The sequence below is a fragment of the Mustelus asterias genome, chromosome 10, assembly GCF_964213995.1.
Source record: "Mustelus asterias chromosome 10, sMusAst1.hap1.1, whole genome shotgun sequence".
NCBI classification, from domain to species: domain Eukaryota; kingdom Metazoa; phylum Chordata; class Chondrichthyes; order Carcharhiniformes; family Triakidae; genus Mustelus; species Mustelus asterias.
Genome location: NC_135810.1, coordinates 69,458,818 through 69,476,045, shown reverse-complemented (window position 1 = coordinate 69,476,045; position 17,228 = coordinate 69,458,818). Strand labels below are relative to the sequence as shown.

At 44.7% G+C, this 17,228-nt stretch overlaps 1 pseudogene; it reads left to right on the top strand.

The window, feature by feature from the left end:
- The first annotated feature begins 14,391 nt into the window (after window positions 1–14,391).
- LOC144499973 (uncharacterized) overlaps window positions 14,392–17,228 on the top strand; it is a 29,274-nt pseudogene continuing 26,437 nt past the window's right edge.

Below are 17,228 nucleotides of genomic sequence, written 5' to 3'. Positions count from 1 at the left end.
CCTTCAATATGCCTATGTGGCATATCCTGACGGGCGAGAGGACACGGTCTCTATCAGAGATCTGGTGCCTGCAGGGGACTTGGAAACCCCCGTCACTCCCGCACCCCTGGTTAGGATTCCTTTGCCCATTCTCTCCCCTCCTGACATGGCGCGGGCAGCATCGGGACCTCAACTTAATCCTCTTACTCCTGTGTACAGCTTGCCTGAGTCCAGGAGATTGTCGCCACCTCGAGGTCCATACTTGCGTGAGGAACTGGAGGAGTCACTGGACACCACCTTGGAGAGCGGGACACCACGGTCACCAGAACCGGCACTGGAGCCAGTGCTGCGGAGGTCGCAGAGACGGTGCGGACCTCCGATACGACTGAACTTGTGAACATATGGACAGCTCGTATTGTTTTTTTACCCCACCGGCCTTTGTTTTTAAAGGAGGGGTGAATGTGGTGAACCATAGATGTTTACCACTATGGGTACTGAACCATAGATGGTTATCACTATGGGTACTTGTACATATGTTACTCTTGTTACTGTTGGGGTTAGGGTTGGGGTGTTCCACCTGTTGGCATTGTTCTGTGGTACACTCCGTTTGGCTCCGCCTTCCTATAGGAGTATAAAGGCCACTGCACTTCCTTGTGACCCTTTAGTCTATTCTTGTTGCGAATAAAAGCCTTTATTCCCGAGTACGATCTAGCCTCCCGAGTGGATTAATTGCGCATCACTGAGTCTTTTAGTTGAGACACATAGGGCGATTTTACCATTTTGATTCTAAGTGCTGAATCTGGGCACGATTCAGATCCAACTTGGAAACCTGTTCTCAGGCGCCCCCATACGCACTCAGCCTGAAATAAAAGTTGCGAATGTGAATCACGCTGTGGGCGGGGCTTATCGCACCCGAAACGCTGCTGCTCTGATCGAAGCTTTGAACTGCGAATGTGCAGTAAAATAAATTTGAAAAATGCTCCCCTGTACATCGCTCCCGGACTGCAAAAAGTGAATAAAGCGACCTGGGAGCGATGGCCCCCACAGACATCGCCCTGTCCCCACAACATAACTGTCCACCTTATCCACCTCCCCGCTTCCCAGACCAATCACGATCCCCTGCCCTCTTACCCTCCACCGATTGTCTGCAGAGTGGCAGTGGTCCCCCCAATTCTGCATCACCGTCCCCCCACCAGAGAATGATCTGGCCTCCCTCCTAACCGCCCTCCCCCCACCCGACCAGAGAGCGATCTGGCCCTCTCTCCTCCTCCTACCCACCCCCCACCAGAGAACCATCTGGCCTCCCTCCCCCCCTGCATCAGAGAATGATCGGGCCTCCCTCTCTCCCTCCCCCCCATCAGATAATGATTGGGTTTCCCTCCTCCTCCTCTCCCCCCACCACACCAGAGAATGATCTGGCCCTCCCTGCTCCCCCCCACCAGAGAATCATCTGACTCCCTCCCCCCCCCCCACCAGAGAATGATCGGGTCTCCCTTCTCCCCCCACCCCACCAGTGAATGATCGGGCCTCCCCACCAACCCCCTTCCCCCCCCACCAGAGAATGACCTGGTCCTCCTCCATCCTCCTCGCCAACCCCCCCCCCCCCCCCCCACCACCACCACCACACCCCCCCTCCCCACCACTGATCTGAGTTAGAGAGCTGTTGGAAGCTCTGAACTTATCTGTTCAGAAGCTGGAGCATCCGAAACAGCCCTTTGCTGAGCATGTCTGTTTCATGCCAAATCTGGACAGGTGAATGCGATGGTAATGGGGAAAATGCAAGTAAGATTGGGTGTCCAGCTCATTAAGTCAATTTAAATGCATGCAAATGCATTTTAATTGATATCACACCCATTTTGGGTGCTATCCTGATCGCGGCCATTTTTGGGCCTTGGTAAAGTGGGAATCTGTGCGGATGCGGGCGCGGATTGCACTATTCGCCTCATGCACGACTTTACCAAGTTTTCACACCCAAAAACAGACGCAACACAAGGTAAAATTGGGCCCTGACTAGCTACTTGGTCAGCTCAGAGTCCTGCTGTAGGTCAGTTTGAGTAATTGAGAATTCAACAGACCGAGGCTTCCTTAGTTCTCAAAGGAATCTGGAGATTTCAAAATGGTCACTCGAGTCATGTGGCCTTCTTTCTTCACAATGATTTCAAAAGGGATGTTTGTTTAGCTATTGTCTGGGAATGGCTTTGGTTTCAGGACTGATAATATCCCAGCCATTTGCGTTTGAAAGAGTTACCATCCCTTTTGAGGTTCTTGGGATGGGACGCCATTGTCTAGATAGACCCTCTGACTCCGCTAGAGAGGTAAGCTTGCAAAATGCAAATGATGTCCATTGTCCCTTAATAGTCCTTTTTGAAATTGAGCTGGACAGTCCCAGATGTGAATGGGTCTGTTAGCAATTCGGTAGGAATAATAAATTTCAGTCTATATGTCTCCTGGTTTTGTGATTATAATGTCCTTACAATTGGGTGTGAGATTCCAAAGTGACAAGAGGAGGATTATTTTGTTCTTATAGCTCCTGTTGGTAACTTCCAGAACAAAGGACCAATCCCCTGGTCATAGGACTTGTAGTAGCCATCTTGTTGGATTCATTTTAAAAGTAGCAAAATAAAGAATGAAGTTTGAATTCCTTTCATGTCTTATTGACATAACACATGAAATACCAAAGGATTCATCAAAGGGTCATTTGTCCATGGAATCCTCACCCCCAGAGAGCAGTGGAGGCAGGGTCATTGAATATTGTTAAGGCTGAGATAGATAGAGTCTTGATTTACATGGGTGTCAGAGGTTGTTGGGTCCAGAGAGTAAAGTACAATTGAGGTCACAATCAGAACAGCCATGATCTTATCAAATGTGGAGCAGGCTCAAGGGGCCAAATGGCCTATTCTTGCTCCTGTTTCATATGTCTGCATGAACCAATGAAATGGTGCTTCGTTCCTGGCTGGAGAGCTACAATCTATGTTCAAACAGTTCCACTTCTTTGATTTCAGCCCCACAGGTGTTGCAAATCTGATCTCGCACTTGAATGCTGTTGAAAATGGCAACAGATGCCTCAGAACTGGGTTAGAGAGTCCACTAACTGTGGACTGTACATGGAGACAAAAGTTCTTCAAACCTTTTCTCGCCAAATTTGATGACTTTTTTGCTTCGGGAACCACTGTTTCAGAATGAAAGACCGGTCCTTTCGATGATGGTTGTAAGTTCCCTAAATGAAATGGGCCATTTCAGTCCTTGTGGGTTTGAGACCACATCCGTAAATTGTACATAATTCAGAAAAAATTGGCCTTTTCTCAGGAAGTGCCAGGAGGATAGTTGGTGTGGGAGGCAGAAACATCACATTATGAGATTGCTATAGAGATAAGTGTACTCTCCTCATGACCCATAAGACCCATGCTTCTGAGAGCACTTGATGCTGTCATTCAACAGCACTGACATATTTGTCATGATAGACCAAAACATTCAGTAATATGATATAATAAATTATAGTTTATATCACTACACTGCCATTGAATTTTGTAACCTGTTTGCAGTGTTTTGTACAACTAAGTAAGAATATACAATCAAAATGGGACTATAAAATATTTATAACAAAACAAATGACAGAAAATAGATCTAAAAATCAATGATGTCGCATTTTTCTGTAACCTGCCTTTAAGTTTCACATTTTTGATGACTGGATGTTAACAGGACCAATGATATAGATGTGATTCACGATATTTTATATTCAAAATGTGAGACATCATTGAAATGCATTCAACATTCTATTAAGCTTGTGAATTGACAGGTTTCGGAATCATGTGCATAGGAATTCCAAAGTGAGAACTATGGACTGCCTGCAAATTCAGAGAGCTGCTCTGTACTATGTGAAATGTGTTTACATTCTGCATTGCTCATCACTGGGTGAAGAGCAAGTCAGGTATTTGTCTTACATGCATAACTTATAACCAGTTCTCCTTTACATAGCTTTATCAAGGCAGCAGCAGCTTTTGTTAAATCAGGACAGGCAAAGACTGTACCTTTCACAGTGTTTTCCCAGAATAGTAAAGTTTGTGTCAGAGGAAATCACTCACCACCCATGTTCTGCTTCCTACCCGTTTCTGTATCCATTGGAAAGTGACTATTCCACAATTAATTTACAATCACGTATTCAAAACCCCAAGCATCGAGCCTTTGGCCCTCTGTTCAGCACATTTCTACATCTGTTCATTTGCTCAAACATGCACTTACCTCCATCATCCCTCGTTCTCAATAAACCCATTGCTGTCTCTCACTCTGGCCATTCCCCTGTTTGAGAGGGCATGAATAAACTGAGTCCTCTGAGACCATATAGAGCTTCAACAAAAATGGCTTTATTCAACATGCAAGAGGGAGAGCAATACTCGGAGCTGTAATTCCAGCTTGTTCCTGAGCTACTCTACCCATTATAGGTGCTTACACATTCTTATACGTTTTGCGTTACACAGCACTACATTTCGATTAATTCATCACATTGTTACTTTAAGTTTGTTAAAGTTTTGTTTTGATCACATTTTGTTGATCCATTGTCCTGTGTGCTTCTGAACATATCCTGTCTACCTGTTTGCAATATCAAAGCACTGTAGTTATCAAGCTAATTTCAATGGTGTATTAATTGTCCCCATTTCCCTGATACTGGATTAATTTTCCAGAGGCACAATAGCTCCTCTAGACATTGTGGAGTCTCGATAAGTGGTATTGATTCTCTTATTGTTGCTGTAACCTCAGAAAGATCTCACCTGGGGTATGATTGTTTAGTGCCGTCAGGGATGTAGTTATCTGTAATTTGTTGTGTGTCTGCCTGCAGTAAGTGTGGATACTACAGTCTGGCTGTCTGTTTAACCCTTTCCATTCTTTCCTCTCCTGCTACAGCCCACGCTCTCTGGGTTGCCCTACTATACGCTGGTATGGCTCTCATCACCATTCCCCTAAGTTCAAGGCATGCAGACTTGAAAAAATGTGATGGATGAACTACCACAAGTTCTGACAAAGGGTCACCTAGACTGGAAATGTTGGCTTTATTCTCTCTCCACAAGTGCTGTCAGATCTGCTGAAATTTTCCAGCATTTTCTGTTTTTGTTTCAGATTCCAGCATCGGCAGTATTTTGCTTTTACCACAAGATCTGGCTGGGCCATTTAAAGCACTTTCAGGGCCTGCTTTTGACTGTTAACGCTGCTCACTATTTCAGAATCAACTTGGAATGCAACGATAATGCCTACTGTTTTTTCAATATGACAACAATCTTCTTAAACTCCTCTTTCCTCTACCCACCACCTTCACCTCTCACAATAAGTGAGAGAGGCTCACAACTATCTAGACAATCTGACTGATTCCCTCTGCCAGATCCCTCCATTCCACTACCTCGCCTAGCCACACTTCTGATAATGGTTCCCCGCTAACCTTAGCCCTGAACTTGCATTTTTCTCTAATTTCTCCCCTATCTTTCCCCCTTATCTTGACCATGATATCCCTCTCCTGTTCCTCTATTCTATTTCCACTAAACTGCTGTTCACCCAACTTCCCTTCGTAGCCTCCACATTAGCCAATGTTGTACATGGTTCCCTCTCTTAAGGTGTTAACCCCCTTCCTTTAAATCTGCTGTCATAACACCCCCATCAATAATACAACCCATGACCCCACTGCCCTTACAGACTATTATCCCATTTCCAACCTCCATTATCTTTCCAAAGTGCGTGAAGATATTGACAATTCCCAAATCTATTCTCATCTTTCCCAGATTCTATGTTTGAATCTGTCACTTAAGGTTTCCCCTCCTGGCACATCTTGGGTGACACCTTGCGTTGCGTTTGCACATTCCCACTGTGTCTGCATAGGTTTCCTCCAGGTGATCTGGTATCCTCCCGCCGTTCAAAGATGTGCGAGTTAGGTGGATTGGCCATGGGAAATTGCCCCTTAGTGTCCCAAGATGTGCAGATTAGATGGATTAGCCTGGGAAATGTGCGAGGTTCATAGAAATCATAGAATTCCTACAGTACAGAAAGAGGCCATTCGCCCATCGAGTCTACACCAACTCAGCATCTTATCCAAGACCACTACCCACGACCCCCACCCACCCGATCCCCATAACCCCTAATCCACCTTACCTATACTACTTGGGACATGAAGGGACAATTTAGCATGGCCAATCCACCTAACCTGCACATCTTTGGAGTGTGGGAGGAAACCAGAGCACCCAGAGTAAACCCACACAGACATGGGGAGAACGTGCAAACTCCACACAGACGGTGACCCGAGGCTGAAGTCAAACCTGGGACCTGGCACTGTGATGCAGCAGCGTTAACCACTGTGCCACCGTGCCACCGCTAGGAAGCCATTCGGCCCAGCGAGTCTGCACCGACTCTCTGACAGAGTATCTTGCCCAGGCCCTTTTCCCATTTATCATGGCTACCCATCTAAACTACACATCTTGGGACACTAAGGGACAATTCATCATGGCCAATCCACCTAATCTTTGGTGATGGGGATAGGGCAGAAGGGAAGACCTGGGATGCTCTTTCAAAGAGTCGGTCAGAGTCGATGGGCCTAATGGCCTCTTTCTACGCTGTGCAGATTTCATGATTAAGTCGTAAAAGCCATCCTATGTGACTGACAAAGGTAAACTCATCATCATTCTCGACACAGTTTACAATGCCATCCTCTTCCAACACTTCTCCGTTGTCATCCAGCTGGGTGGGGCTGCTCTCACCTGGTTCCATTCTTACCTGTCTACTTGTATTCAGAAGCCATTTGCAATGTCTTCTCTTCCTGTTCTCACATCAGTTACCTTTGTCCCCCAAAGATCGACCCTTGGTCATGTCCTATTTCGCATCTACATAATGCACCTTGGCAATATTATCGGAAGGCACAGCATTAGTTTTTACATGTACACTGGTGATATTCAACTTTACCTTACCACCACCTCTCTCAACTCCTCTACTGTTGCTAAGTTATCATTGGCAGACAGGATTAAGGAGAATCCCAAGGCATTTTATTCATACGTTAGGAACAAAAGGGTTGTCAGGGAAAAAATCGGACCTCTCAGGGACAAAAGTGGGGAATTATGCTTGGAGCCCAAAGAAGTAGGGGAGATCCTAAATGAATACTTTGCGTCGGTATTCACAAAGGAGAGGGATGTGTTGACTGGGAGTGTCTCGGAGGGGAGTGTTGAACCGTTGGAGAAAATCTCCATTACAAGGGAGAAAGTGTTAGATTTGTTAGAGAATATAAAGACTGACAAATCCCCAGAGCCTGATGGAATCTATCCAAGGCTGCTCAGGGAGACGAGGGATGAAATCGCTGGACCTCTGACGCAAATCTTTGTCTCGTCACTGGACGCAGGTGAGGTCCCAGAGGATTGGAGGATAGCTAATGTGGTCCCGTTATTTAAGAAGGGGAGGAAGGATAACCCGGGGAATTATAGGCCGGTGAGCTTGACGTCCGTGGTGGGGAAGTTGTTGGAGAAGATTCTTAGAGATAGGATGTATGCGCATTTAGAAAGGAATAAACTCATGAACGATAGTCAGCATGGTTTTGTGAGAGGGAGGTCATGCCTCACTAACCTGGTGGAGTTTTTTGAAGAAGTGACCAGAATGGCTGACGAGGGAAGGGCCGTGGATGTCGTCTATATGGACTTCAGTAAAGCGTTTGACAAAGTCCCTCATGGTAGGCTGGTGAAAAAGGTTGGATCTCATGGGATAAAGGGGGAGGTGGCTAGATGGGTAGAAAACTGGCTTGGTCACAGAAGACAGAGGGTGGTAGTGGAAGGGTCTTTTTCCGGCTGGAGGCCTGTGACTGTTCCGCAGGGCTCTGTATTGAGACCTCTGCTGTTTGTGATTTATATAAACGATCTGGAAGAAGGTGTAACTGGGGTGATCAGTAAGTTTGCGGACGACACAAAATTGGCAGGACTTGCAGATAGTGAGGAGCATTGTCAGAAGCTACAGAAGGATATAGATAGGCTGGAAATTTGGGCAAAGAAATGGCAGATGGAGTTCAATCCTGATAAATGCGAAGTGATGCATTTTGGTAGAAATAATGTAGGGAGGAGCTATACGATAAATGGCAGAACCATAAAGGGTGTAGATACGCAGAGGGACCTGGGTGAGCAAGTCCACAGATCCTTGAAGGTGACGTCACAGGTGGAGAGGGTGGTGAAGAAGGCATCTGGCATGCTTGCCTTTATAGGATGGGGCATAGAGTATAAAAGTTGGGGTCTGATGTTGCAGATGTATAGAACGTTGGTTCGGCCGAATTTAGAATACTGCGTCCAGTTCTGGTCGCCACACTACCAGAAGGACGTGGAGGCTTTGGAGAGAGTACAGAGGAGGTTTACCAGGATGTTGCCTGGTATGGAGGGGCTTAGTTATGAAGAGAGATTGGGTAAACTGGGGTTGTTCTCCCTGGAAAGATGGAGTATGAGGGGAGACTTAATAGAGGTGTATAAAATTATGAAAGGCATAGATAAGGTGAACGGTGGGAAGCTTTTCCCCAGGTCGGTGGTGACCTTCACGAGGGGTCATAGGTTCAAGGTGAAGGGGGGGAGGTTTAACACAGATATTAGAAGGACATATTTTACACAGAGGGTGGTGGGGGCCTGGAATGTGCTGCCAGGCAAGGTGGTGGAGGCGGACACACTGGGAACGTTTAAGACTTATCTAGATAGCCATATGAACGGAGTGGGAATGGAGAGATACAAAAGAATGGTCTAGTTTGGACCAGGGAGCGGCACGGGCTTGGAGGGCCGAAGGGTCTGTTCCTGTGCTGTATTGTTCTTTGTTCTTTGACTGCTTATATGACAGCCAATACATGATGAGCTGAAATTTCCTCCAATTAAATATTGAGAAAATTGAAATTTTTAGTCCCTGTTCAAATCCTAGTTCCTTAGCTCTTGACTTCAGCCCTGTCCCAACAGTCTGAGGAGATTAAGTTAATCTCTTTCCAAACTTGGTGTCACATCTGACCCAAAGTTGAGCTTCTGACTTTGTCCCCCTATCGCTCTGACTCTGCTCCCTGATCTCAGAAGCAAGGCATGGGGAACAAGTCAGAATGCATACCCATTATTGCATTAGTGATATGTTGGCTTTGGTCCTCCTTGACAGCTGCCAGTCTGGCACTGAAAGAAGCCATTGGTTCTATTGAGTGGGTCATCACAGTGTTCATGAGCTGGATGGATTCCTCCAAACATTATGCCACAATACATAACTGTCTTGGTATCTTTACCACATTTCCACACACGTTGTGCTGGATGTTCAGCATCTTCCATCTTAAGGACCACTGCAGAGGCTCATCATCCAACCAGGGGTCATTGTCTTTGTCAATTCCAACTCTCCTCTGACTGCTAGAGGTCGACTCCATCTCAATCACCGGCAGCTGCACAATGTGTGTCATGACATCAACAAGGTCCATGAGGTTGGCCTCTTGGAGTATGAGCTCCCTGATTGAGGTAATGATTGTCTATCCAATCAGGGAGTCTTACCTGTATCTATATTGTGGAGTGTCAGGTCTCCAGATTCTGACTTTGTACCTGAAGCACTCTTAGGAGTGGAGATAAGTTAGTAAATAAAGGGAATCTGATGCAGAGACTCTGAGAAGTTATTTCAAAGTGCCTTCACCAGTTTGTGCATCCCTTCCTCCTGAGGCACAGATACCCACCAAGGTGCTGATATTTGCACTGGTGCTGGATGCGGAACAAGAATGTGGAACTGCACCCACTGAGGCTTCTTCCTCCTCCTCAGACACGACCATGAGACCCTGGGGGCTTGTGGCAGCAGGAGCCAATGTTGCACCAGTGTAGGATACAAACATCGGGATGAATAAGACATCTTCTACATTCGAGGTCAGTGCAGTGAGACAAGTTTTCTCATTGCCAGCATTGCAAACATTGTGAGATGTTACTCAGTGTTTACACCTTTCAACATGCAGTCACTCCTTCCCCCACTGATGCATGAGAGTATCAAACCCTCAGTGCCTCATTCCCGGACATCACCACACCCAAACCCTCCTAAATCATCTTTTCCTTGATTATGAAGATTTCCCTTTGCCATCTCACCATGCTGTGGCCTTCCTCCTACTTTGCCTCAACCAAGCAAAAGGTTCCACTCATTCATCACCAGCTCCAGCACCTCCTTCTCTATGAGTATCAGAATGGCCAGCTTTGGTGCATCATCTCTGGTCTTGCTTCTCTCTTTTGCCCTCTGCCTCTCGTCTACTGCAATTAAACTGCAACATTATAATGATGTTGATTCTCTTGCACAGTCATTCTTTCCCAAGCATAGTCTAAAGAAACTCCAACGACTGCATAGTTTGCACAATAATTTGAGCCAACTAACAGGTGTGACTTTTAAATTCTACCCTTCAACAAAAAAAATCTCTTTACAGTCCCCTGAGACATGTAGAATAGCATGCATTCATCATGTCACCTCACATATTTGTACAACGCACAATATGATTCCGACTGGAGCCTTCACATACTTCCATTTATGTACATCTCCATAGTGACACACTCACCATTGCAGAGCTCAGAAAGTAACTGAGGTTCTTGTGGCACTGAATCCAGGTTCGCTGGATGACACCAAGGCTGCTTACCCCTGTTACAACCTCTGTCCAGGCTGCTGTGGTCAGGCTGGTGAGTCCCCTCTGCCCTTCAGCAGGCACTGGGATCTCCATTTGGCCTATCACTTGCAGCCTGGAGAAGAATCTACATGGAGTCGTCCTTGAATATTGGGCTGTCCTTGACCTATTCATCACTGGCTCCCATCTTTCGGCATCTGTTCAGAAACACTGATGTTCAATATCTCCCTCACCACTTGCTGTTCATCAGGGTTTACAGTTCACCTGCACTCTAAGACTATGTGTTTCACACGAAAGGCCCTGAAAGCTTCCCAAATGTAATAACAGTCATTTATTTTTAAAAGCTTTCATTACCTCTTGAAATGGTCAAATTATTTATTTTCTCCAACAGATATTTTTTAATCTCTCCAAATGATCATTCCCGGAGCAGCTGATATAATCCCATGGCAGGCATCCCTTGAAATAGGTAGCCTTAATCTTCCTCTGGGTTACGGCCTGCCACCTCTGTGCCCAATGTTTCACCGCATTGGCCCATTGGGTGTACTGCCCAACATCCACTGAAGCAGTAGGCTGGATCCCCACCTGGTGGTAGTTACTTGGCCACTTCATGTAATATGCATCTTCTTTCAAAGGCAGGGACAAGAGTTGACAGACCATCGACCTCAAGTATGGACTCCCGCCCATTGTTGGCCCTGTAAGGGGCGCACATCGGAAGTGTCATGTGACCTGATTGTCCAATGGGGAACAAGAATGGGGGTCTCGGAACATAGCGTGCACATTTACAGCTAGATTGATCCTATAGCTAAGAGTGAACATATTGATTATAGTACTCTGTATATAGTTGTAAATAGTAATAAACCCATTGTTGCCTGTTAGATAACTGGTGATTGCCAATTATTGCATTTACTACAGCCAAGATACTTAAAAGCGAGCCCACTAACTCTGTTTCTCTCTCCACAGTTGCTGTCTAACATGTTAAGTGTTTCCAATATCTTCTATTTTTTGTGACATTCAGTTACTACCGAAAAATTTCAGCAAATTGAGGCAATTGAGTTTAAGTAACAGAATAGACTTGGAAGTCAAACTAATGGTTTTCTCACGAGTCAAAACACTTGAGTGTTGCTACACAGTTACTGTTCAGACCTTACCTATGATACTTGACCTTAAGGACATGTTTTTCGATCAGCTGATTTCTTAGGCTATTTGAGATATTGTGAAGGATCGATTCATTGCTTATTACCTGAAAATGTAGCTGAAGAGAATAGATTCTTTACAAATTGTGCTCCAATTCTGCACGGTGTTGATCACAATGAGAGCTGAAATTCTTTGATATTGTGGTGTAAGGTGTTGAACTTCAATAAGGTACAATATCCATCAACAATTACATGGACCAGAATAAACCCTCACAAACACTGAGTAGATTAATCATTCTATTCCTGGTAGATCATGAAACTGACATTGTTTGTCATAGGAGATGCATGAACAGAATGGTTATAATCCCTCAACATATGCCTTAATTTGGAAGATAGCTCATTAAAGGCCATTATATATAATCAATGTCCAGTCCCTGTTTAAATTGTTCATTAATTGAATGCCGCTGACACAGAAGCTATTAATGGAAGTTATTTATTTACCTTGAGCAATTTGGCTTTTTCACCAAGGGATTTTCATTCTAATTGTTGTCATTGAATGCTGTTTTAAACGATCCTCACCTATTCCGACTGAAATGTGTTCCTCTTCAACAACAGCACAACAACTTTATTTATATAGCACCTCCTGCAACTAATGTTTGTTCTTTCAATAGCACTGCGGGCAATGTCTGAGGACATGTTCTGCATGAGGCAACTGGATTATCACTGGCTGAGAGTGAATAGAAAGAAAGCAGATGTTGCTACTTTGTAATAAAGGCAAATTACTGCAGATGCTGGAATCTGAAACCAAAAGAGAAAATGCTGGAAAATCTCAGCAGGTCTGACAGCATCTATAAGGAGAAAAAAGAGTAACGTTTCGAGTCCAGCTGACTCTTTGTCTAGCTTTGACAAAGCGTCATCTGGACTCGAAACGTCAGCTCTTTTCTCTCCTTACAGATGCTGCCAGACCTGCTGAAATTTTCCAGCATTTTCTCTTTTGGTTGCTACTTTGTACATTTCTTTAAAAAAATCTTTCAAATCTCCTTGAATACCTGAGAATTATGTAGTTATGTAGTGCAGACTTTTCTGTACCCAGTTAATTTAGAAAAATATGGGGAACGTTTTGTGCAATGTTTCATTTCTCAACAGATATGATAAAAGAAATAAAGGTGAGGATTCACTGATTAATACAAGTTCAGACAGTAAAGGAATACTTAATCATGGTGACAACGATGTTCAGTGACTGATTACCTGACGGATTTGAATGTGGTCCCTCTCTCTCTCTCTCTTTATTTCCTTTGGGTCATGAGCAAAACAGAATTGATTTATTTATCCTGGAAGATACAGTAACCCCCTGCAACTTACTGGGTGGAAGTTTGAGCCTGTGTTAGTAAGAATGGTGACATGGGTGGAAAATACAACGAGAATTGGGAAACGCGATTCTCGCCAGTGAGATTGCGTTTTCTGATTTTCCAGTTCCCTCGCCTATGGCATGATGAGAAATCCACCACGGAAGGTTGGAAATCTCATTTAAATCATTAGTGAGTCCTCCCGCCGGGACATCCCCCTTCACTGAATATTCATTCACCGGCACTGGCATGATTTACAACAGAGGTATAAAGGGTATATTGGAGGTAAGCGCTCTGGTCGCCATCATCCTCCAAGGTGCCAATTACAGAGGGGGGACTGGAGAGGGCATGAGGAACCCAGATAAATGCAACATGGGGACAGGGGTGGTGGAGGTTCAGTATTGACATCTCCACGGGTGGCCACTTGCAAGCCTTAGTGGCCCTTCATGGCTGTGAGACTCCAGGTTTAAGGGGGTCTGGCAGCTGGTATGAAGGCCGCATTTCTGGTGTCCACCTGTTGGGCTTGTGGTGTTATCACCGCTGAGGAACTGCCCTTCTAGAGTGGCAGCTGGGAAGTGTGTGGAAGCAGGTGAATCTATTACGTTAGCACAGGGGATGACTGTGACTTCAGGGGTGGGGTCCCATGAGATGCCAGGCTGCCTGGGCAGAGTGGGAGACCCAGGTAAGGGGTGTTTTCCAGCTTCATGAGGACTCCCTCAAAAAATGGGGAGGACGACTGCAATGAGAATGAATCCCACATTCAGGCAGCACTGTGAGGCCAGAGAACATGAGTTGTCTGGAAGTTCAAGGCCATTGGTTTAGAGCCTGGCTGGCAGTGATTAAGTATATGGGTGCCTGGCTGTATACGTTGGAAGGCTCATTAATGAGCTGGGAGAATGAGGCTGTTATCTAAAGATGAAGTTGACTATAAATTTCCCGGCCCTGTCCCTGACCACCCAGGGGGCATCAATGGGCTCCACTCCTACTGGAGAGGTGATCACATCAGGTCCCCATTGGTAAGCTCATCCACCAGTGAGTAGGTAAGTTCAAGTGAGCCTGGACGATTGCGTCCGGGACTCACTAATTACTTTGAAATCAGCGGCTGAAAGTTTAAATCAGCCTCATGCCATTCCTGGATCTGAAGCTGATTTCGCCAGCAGAATGGGGTCGGTAACATTGCGACAGGCGAGGAACCGGGCGTGAGCCTGATTTTTCACCCCTCGCCCGATCTTACCAGCTTGCCATGCCAATTGACTGGCATGACGCGCCAGTAAGATCACTCACAAAAATTTTTCCGTGAGTGAGCAAATCAGGGGCAAGTCGCCGTGAACACAGCATGAATCATGTGGAAAAAAGCATAGTTAAAGAGGCTGAATATTTGGTGAGTTTTGCCGCTAGTGCCGATGATGGGATTCTCTCTGACTTTCTCACCGGAACCAACACTTTGAAAAATCACGGTGAGATTCCACCCGATGTTAGAATAACTGATAGCAATAAAATTAATTGCATCTTAAGATATCGGCCCAATGTAAAAATTATATTATGCACTTGTGCAGGTAATTATATTACTGCAGCCTGGAAGATTTCTAAATTCTTCATATTTGTCGATAGGTTGAAATTAAATGAATAGAGCAGGAGAGGCTTGTGTGAAGCATAGACACTGATACAGGCCAGTTTAATGGAATGGTATGTTTCTGCGGTGTAGAATTTATTTAATTTTGCCGTGTTGAACCTACAACCTTCTGGCTGATAGGTGGGAGCGCTGTCATTGAGACAATATTGATCGAAGACAGTTTAAAAATCGAGTCTAATTGTCATCGCCCTCTGGATGATATCATTTGTGTCGATATTGGACAAATTCCTTATTGTTTTGCCCATTCGGATCTGCTTTAGGAAAAGTGACGCTGAATCACTGAGTCTAGATCAGACACAAATTTATAACATTGGCCAGTGCATGATATCAGCTTTTTCTTTGACATTCAAAAGCCTGTCCGTGGGCTTCTTTGGGAGCCTGTTATTTATGGGATTTGAAGACCAGAGCATTTAAAATAATGGGTCAGATTCTCCAATATTGTCCGCGGCTGGGATTCTCCGGTCCCGCTGCAATGAATGGAGTTTTGGCTGAGCACCAAATTCTCCGTTCTCGCTGTCATTGACGGCATGGTATACGAGACCAGAAAATTCCGGCCAATATCTTTTTCAATCAACACCAAACAATCTTGTATTTACATTTGGGCTTTTGCCCTTGGACTTGCAGTAATATGGAATCCAAACCAGCACGGCACCCTCTAAGGGTGGCACGTTGGCACAATGGTTAGCACTGCTGCCTCACAGCGCCAGGGACCTGGGTTCGATTCCCAGCTTGGGTCACTGTCTGTGTGGAGTTTGCACATTGCGTGGGTTTCCTCCAGGTGCTCGGGTTTTCTCCCACAGTCCAAAGATATGCAGGTTAGATGGATTGGCCATGCTAAATTGACTTTTAGTACCAGCGGGATTAGCAGGGTAAATACAGGGGGTTACGGGGATACGGCCTGGGTGGGATTTGGGGTCGGTGTAGACTCGATGGGCCGAATGGCCTCCTTATGCACTGTAGGGATTCTATGATTCTACAGGGCACCGAGAGCTCGTGGGAATAGGGCAAACAACGATATGCATCCTTAACGAGTAAAATTAAAGAATCATTCATGAAGTTTACAATTAAAGCCCAAACCAATGAGTGTATTTTAGAATAATTAATTCCATACCAAAGCATGTACAGCAAACAAATAAAGATGGGACAACAAGATGGAATTAAAAGAGAAAGAGATAAATGAGATAAATGAAAAGTTTTGAAAAATGTCATTTTTACTTTTGAATCCACAATAATAATTAAAGTATGAGATTTGACATTTCGAAAGGTAATTTTTATATTCCAACGAGATTGTTTGTTTGTCAGTAATTATGACAGCTCATGTTAAAAAAAAACTATTTACACTGGAGTAGATAAGCCCTTACATTTTCTGGCAAGTTTAGTGTGTAAATATCAAGTAGGTACAACAGCTTTGCACCATGTATATCCGTGCAGTCCCTCACCCAGATGCTGTTTTTTTGCAAAGCATCTGGAGCAGCAGGACAACTTGGACAACAACCATCAGATACCAGATTTATACCTGGAATGAGTAGGTTGTGTACGAGGGAAGGTTGGACAGGCTAAGCTTGTATCCGCTGAAGTTTAGAATAGTAAGAGGCAACTTGATTGAATGAGACCCTGAGGTGTCTTGACAGGGTGGATGTGGAAAGGATGTTTCTTCTTGTGAGAGAATCGAGAACCAGGGGTCACAGTTTAAAAATAAGGGATCACCAATTTCAGACAAAGATGAGGAGAATATTATTCTCTCAGAGGGTTGTGAGTCTTTGAAACTCTCTTCCTCGAAAGGTGGTGGAAGAAGAGTCTTTGAATATTTTTAAAGCAAAGGTAGATAGATTCTTGATAAGCAGCAGGGTGAAAGGTTAGGGGGTATGTGGGAATGTAGAATTGAGATTACAATCAGATTAGCCATGATTTTATCGGAGCAGGTTTGAGGGGCCAAGTGGCCTATTCCTGCTCCTAATTTGTATGTATGCATGTAACCAATTTCTGAATTTTACTGTGCTTGTGAGATAATCTGAAAAGCTGACAGCCTCACTGTCATTTCTACCACAAATCCAAGCCCTATAATGCATATGAAAAGTTTGGAATAGGTGGTGAATTTATCGGAGTAACTTGCATTAATCATGCTATTGCATGGTTGCCATTGGATGATGTGACGCCCATCTGATAAACAGTCACTTCTTGCTTTTAACCTCTTCAGCCTCACAAATACCCGCAGAACTTCACAAAAAGGCTGGATGCAGAATAGGAGTTTGCGAGGAGGGTTCAGGTAGATGACTTTTTCAAAGGAGAGGCATTGGCAGTGGAGTTCTAGAGTTCAGGGATGTTATGAAAGATAGTTTGAGGCATTCGGAAAAAATATTGTCATTTGTTGAGTTAAAGAGTTCATATTTACCACAGCAAAGTACCTATCATCAACGGTCTCAACAAGTACCAAACCATGTCGGAATTATATGGGTCATGATTTGTAATGTCTCGCAAGAAGAGAGAGTACTCCATTCCTTCTATAAATAATATTAAATTCATGCTTAATTTTCACCAGT